Genomic DNA, 6,625 nt, shown 5'->3' on the forward strand with positions numbered 1-6,625 from the left:
GTACATGCATGTAAGCTATGCAGCCAAACACTTTCAAGTGTGCCCAATCAGGCTTTGTACCTGTAAACTTTTCCTCAGGTGTTACATCATGCACTGCAGCTGTAGGTGTCCTGTTCATAATGTACACAGCTGTATTTACGGCTTCAGCCCAGAAATGATGAGGCATGTTCTTCTCATTCATCAATGCACGTGCAACCTCTGCAATGTGCCTGTTTTTCCTTTCTGTGACCCCATTCTGTTGTGGAGTATATCTGCATGTAAACTGCCTGCGTATACCATGCATTCGCAAAAAATCTAAAAAATCATTGGAGAAGTACTCTCCCCCTCCATCTGACCTCAATGTCTTGATTTGCATATATGTCTCCTTCTCAATCATGACTTTGAAGTCTTGAAAGTGACCAAACACTTCACTTTTGTTACGCATGAAGTAGACCCATACTTTCCTTGTATGGTCATCAATGAAAGAGACATAATACCTGCAACCATGTATACTTGCAGTATCGGTTGGACCCCAAACATCTGTGTGCACCACCTCAAGTGGCTTTTTACATACATTGCGCTCATGTGGAAATGAGCCCTTTGACTGTTTTCCAAACTGACATGCTGCACACACTTTATGCATACCATCCACCTTGAATTTGGGCAAACCTTTTACAATCTGTTTTAATTGCATGCTGCGCAATCTCTGTTCATTGACATGGCCAATGCGTTTGTGCCAAATGTCAACCTCAGCCACAACACATGTGCCCTGTGCAAATAATGCAGCTTTTACCTCGCGTATGTCTACATTCAGCGTAAACATTCTGTCCACACATTTGCCCTCTGTGATCAGCTTACAGCCATTCTGGAAATCTTCTACATAACAACCATTTGGATTGAAGCGAACCTACAAACCCTGCTCAACCATTTGTCCAACAGAAACAAGATTCTTTGTAATGTTTGGGACATGAAGTACATCTGCTAAGTACTTTGATTTCCCACTCTTCGTATTTAGAGGTATGTCCCCTACATGAGCAATGGGGTGAGCTGTGTCATCTCCTGTCTGCACATAGCCTGACACATCTGGTTTGCGCATATCTCTAAACCACTCTCCACGAGACGTCATGTGATTAGAGGCACCTGAATCCACATACCAAACATCATCTTGGGTGGAATTCTCTGCAGTCATTGTATTCATAACATGCTGCATAATAAACATGCGCTCGTTTTTGCTGTCATGTGCATCTCTGCTAGTAGATGCATAGTTGCCCTGTTCTCTCTTTCCACTTGCTTTTCCCTTTGGACAATCACGTGACATGTGACCTCTTTCACCACAAGTCCAACATTCTCTGCTATCTGGAGTATGTTGCTGCCTGCTTGATCCTGCACCACGACCTCTTTGACTCCCCCTGCCTTGAGACTGGTTTCCCCTGCCACCTGTATTGTTTTGATTTGATTGACCTTCCAGAAATTGGCCCCTGCAACCCTTAGGCCTCGACCACGACCTCTACCTCTACCTCTGTTGGAGTTAGAATAGAAGGCCTGTTCAGAATTATTTTTGCCATGAGAAGAAGATGTGTCAAGGTTATTCTCCTCAAGAATAAGCATAGAAATCAAATCTTGGAACACGAGGATGTCGTCTCTTGTATTCATGGAAGACCTAAAATGTACATACTCATCTCCTAGACCATCCAAGCATGCACGGACAATGTCATCGTCTTCCACTGAGACTTTAATAGATCCAAGAGCCTCAATGATACTCTTGATCTTCAAGGCATAATCATTGATTGAGAGGTTGTTCCTCTTAACCTGATTTAGCTCCGACTTTAGTTGAAGCTTCCTGGCCTTGGTGTTCACCTCGAACACTCTGCCTAAGTTTCTCCATGCAATGGCGGGGGTTTCAGCATCCTCTAGATAGCCCATCATGCCATCTGTAATGCTCATAGAAAGCCAATACATCACTTTGCTCTGGCCTTGTTGCCATTCCCTCAAAGCTTTCCTTTGTTCTGTTGTAGCATTTGCCTCGGGAATCTCTAGTTCCTTTTCATTGTCTCCTTCTACATAGTCCCAATAACCTTTTCCTTTTAGGAAATTTGTTATTCTGAACTTCCATGCAGGGTAGTTATTTTTCTCAAGCTTCTCAGTAACAATCTAACTAAAACCATCAGACATCTTGAAGCACTAAGACAAAATAGCTGCAATCTACAAAAACCTGCAAATCTGTTGAACCTGCTATCGTGGTACCTGTAACGCTTTTTACACTCAACGAGTGTCCACAATCAAGCGTACATACAACCATTGTACTTGTACAGTAAATCTCTGTATACTGCACTTTGGAGACCTGTTCAGAAACTTGTACGAAAAACTGTTCGGCATCTGGTCGTGGATTGCGAATGAAGGGATTGTGATGCTCTTGCTCTCTTAGCCTCTCTTGCCTGCACCAGGCTCTGATACCATGTAAAGAATGAGGATGCAAGAGAGCTACACAAGACAAGCACAAAGCACACAAAGATGGAAAGCTTCTTCTTCTTCTTCACAGAAAACAGAGTACAAAATGACTAAGTGCTAAAGCTGAAAAGTAGCACATATGTACATGCGGTCACTAAGTGTGAACTTGCTAGAAGCGTACTAGGCTGGCACTATAAGTGTAGTCCAGCTATAGAATCACTGGCAGAGATCCTCCGTGTCGGTCACCTAACGCACCAGTGAGTAAATGCCGTAAGCGGCCAAGACCCGTAGTGGATGCCAGCTCAAGGTGTAGAGCTCGACATCTCAACACTTATGAAAGTCAAAAGTGGATTAAAAAATGGGTTTTTTTCTTGGCCTTCTGAGGTGTCATTTGAAGCCTGCAAAGTGGAGCTCTTAAGCAAGCTATCCCCTTTGTAACTTTTGCTTGAAAATGGCCATGGTGATGGCATTGCAAGCCTGTGTATGTGTCTTTTGAAGTGAAATCAAGCCATAGTTGCCTCTCGTGCTGTTATTTACCCTTCCCCCCTTCGCCTTCTCCTGCTTTCATGGTTCTCCTCGGTGATGGAAGTGTGGAAGTGTGTGGCCCCCCGGACCGATGGTGTTTTGAGTGAGAGACTGATATTGAGTGGCTGTGTGCATGTGTAAGGGAGGAGACAGGCAGTGGTAGTAGATGTACCTTGTGTGGTGGTTTTGTGGAGTGTGTGAGCAATATAAATCGAGCAGGCGGTGGTCTGCTAGTGCGAGTTGTGTATTTGAAGGTGTTTTCTGAGAGGATAGGGGTGCTGTAAATATCCTAAGCTATAGCAAGGCCCTTGTGTTTGTGTCGGGTGTGTTCCCCCATTCCCCCTCTTCATCTTCTGGTGCCCCCACTCACGAGCACACTGATTGCTCCCAGTTAATCGAAAAGAAGCGGTTTTTCGCGTTGGAAGTCATGGCAGCTAGAAGCTATGGACCGATTTTCACAGGAGAAGAGAGCCGTGACGGGTGGATGTCAGATTTGGAGTTGTACATGCTATCATTGCGTATGTCGAACAAGGATAGAAAAATGCATACTTTTCCTTTGGTGATGCGTGGTAGAGATAAAATCATGGTACGACGCATTGGAAGGTGAGCCAAAGCAAGCATGGTCGTCTCTACGGGCGAGGTTTCTTCATGACTTTTGCAAGGAGACTTCCCCAGTCGAGATGGATGCAAAGCTAAAGGCGCTTAAGCAAGATGTAAGTGAAGACTTCAATTTGTTTTTGGGTCATTTTGAAGAGTGTTGGGCAGAGCTAGCGACAACCATGCAATTGGCTAATGGAGACCATTTCAAGCTAGACAATTTCATGGCGTGTCTACATCCTAAGGTGAGAGAGAAAGTTGATTTCGAGATCCGAGAGAATTACAATGGTGCGGTAGCCATTGCATAGTCGAAGAGCAAAAAGATAAAAAAGAAGATAGAGCAGGGCGTGTCAGGCTATGAGACGATGGCCCATGTTCAACCGCAGAGTCCGAGAGAGACTGCACACTAATAATCATGGAAACCGAGGTGTAGCTGTTGTGCCACAAAATTGGGTCTTCACAATGCAAGATTTATCCGAGCAGATGCAGGAGTTGCGGCTCGCTGTCATGGATAGAGGATAGCCAAGAGGCGCAAGGGGCAAGGCACGGCCACTGCCTGGTAGGTGTTATAATTGTGGGTAAGAAGGGCACTATGCACCCGATTGTCCTCAACCGCAAAGAGAAAGAGGAGGCATTTACCCGCTTTTTGGTAGAGGTCGAGGTCAAGGACAATACAATGGTCCAAGAGAGCAAGCGGTGGAGAATCCCGTGCAGCTAGCTTCACAAAACGGAGGTGAGGTCCCAAGAGGAAACATCATAGGGGTGGATAAATAGGATGTCGCAGTTTTGGCCAATAAGAGGGCGAGACCTGAGAAGGAGACAGAGACAGAGACAGAGCGGGAAACTAGAGCTCACAAAGGCTAAGAGAAGGCTTACGAAGGTAGAGAGCAGCCTGAGCCTAGCAAAAGAGGGAGGCATCGCAAGATCAAACAAGCGGATTTCCAGCTAGGACGTGGCTATCCCGAGTACAATCTGGTGAGTGATGTTCAAAATCAAAAGGCAAATATTACGTTTGGACAGTTATTAGCTTTAAATCCAAAGTTAAGAAGGCGGTGGTCCACAAGTGTTAGCACCAGGTTGCCAAGAGCTAAAGGAAATGTGCAAGAAGTGCAAAACATGGCCTTGAGGGTAGGTAGCCCCACTGATGTTCTTCCATTGGTGGATAAAATTATAGAGAAGAGGATGCAGGTACAAGCTTACATAGACAGTGGAGCACATGTTTGTGTCATGATGGAAGCAGCCATGAAAGAGACGGGAGTCAACGCAGTAGTCAAGTCAAAGGTGCGCATGAGGATGGCCAGCCATACTAAAGCTAGGTGTCTGGGTGTGGCTCAAGATGTGAAGGTCAAAGTGATGGCCATAGAGTGCCTAATCGATTTTTTTGTGATGAAGGCCGGGGATAATGCTTACCCTATCATTTTGTGTAGGCCATGGCTTTTGGCAATAGGTGCAAAGCAATATTGGGAGAGCAAAGTGTTCACTTTGCCTGACAAAGAGAGACGCAGACAAATTGTGCTTGATTTGAAGACCAAGGAGAGCAGTTCTCGTCATGGCAGTTAAAGATGAGGGTGACACGACGAGCTATGAGTATGAGGCAAAGATGGGCTATGATGAAGGTTACACTAGCACAGAGGAAGAGGAGAGTGAGGATGACATGTTGAAGATAGCTGCAGACTTTTTTGGGGTCACCATAGACGACTCTCCACCTAAAGAAGAAGGTATGCAGCCTCAAGCTCATGGTTTAAGCATAGAGGAGGTTTCAAGCATGTTGAGTGAAGATTTAACCAAGGGTGAAAAGGAGGGCTATGTTCAACTGTGTGAGTCCTATCCAAATCTGTTTACGATGGAGTACAAGAATTTGCAAGGTGCAAAAGGGGTGGAGCACAAGATTTTTCTTAAGGAGGGGCATAAGCCTAAAGCACGGAAGCCGAGAAGACTAGGAGAAATTCAAAAGGAAGCCCTTTGGCAAGAGATCAATAAGCTATTGGATGCAGGCATCATATTCCCTATGAAGGTGTCAGAGTGGGTCTCGCCAGTGGTCATAACCCCTAAGAAGAATGGGAAATGGAGAGTGTGTGTTGACTACAAGCCATTGAATGCCACGACCAAGAGGAATCACTATCCATTGCCGTTTCAAGATGAAATCCTAAACTAGGTGGCTGGGCATGAAAGATACTCGATTATAGATGGATTTTTGGGGTATTTTCAAATAGGGATTGCGCTTGAAGACCAGTTGAAGACCACATTCATATCTCCATGGGGTTGTTTTGCTTACCGCAGGATGCCATTTGGATTGGTGAATGCATACGCCACCTTCCAAGGTTGGATGAATAGGGCCGTTTTATTAGGGTCTTCATGGATGATATCGGCTGCTATAGTTCAAGGTTGGAGTACCTATCGAAGCTCCAGTTATGCTTTCAAAGGCTTGATGAAGAAGGAGGTTAGTTGAACCCCAAAAAGTGCAAGCTAGCACAGCCTCGAGCACAAATGTTGGGTCATGTGGTGTCACAAAACAGCATAGAGGCAGATCCTGAGAAGGTGAAGGCATTGGTGTTGATGGAGCCCCCCTTAGATGCTCAAGGTTTGGCTTCATTTGTTCATAATTTAAAGTATTTGTCACGTTTCTTTTGGATGTTGTCTCAATATGTGCATCCTCTTCAGAAGAGGGCTCAGCAAGTTCATGGTTATGAGTGGGATGAGGAAGCTCAGGAGGCTTTTGATAGAGTTGCCAGCAGTGTGTCCTCCCAATCGAGAGAATGAATTCTATGTGTCTATGACAGTGGGCATAGTTGCTATTGGAGCGATTCTATTGCAAAAGGTAGGGAGAAGCTACAAGCGGATATACTTCAAGAGCAGGGTGATTAGCCTAGGAGAGGCTACCTACACCGAGGCGGAGCAATGGGTGATGAATCTAGTCTTTGCTTGCAAGAAGTTCAAAGTCCAGTTGATTGTGTGTAAGTTTTTTGTGCTGACGACTAATAATCTATTGCCAGAGGTAGTGCTACATTTGAAGCCAGGAAGAAGGATTATGAAGTGGGTGTTGGAGCTATAGGAGTTCAAGTTCGAGTTTAAGGTA

The sequence above is a fragment of the Adiantum capillus-veneris genome, chromosome 13 (genome assembly GCF_014529385.1).
Source record: "Adiantum capillus-veneris isolate H3 chromosome 13, ASM1452938v2, whole genome shotgun sequence".
In the NCBI taxonomy this organism is placed as follows: domain Eukaryota; kingdom Viridiplantae; phylum Streptophyta; class Polypodiopsida; order Polypodiales; family Pteridaceae; genus Adiantum; species Adiantum capillus-veneris.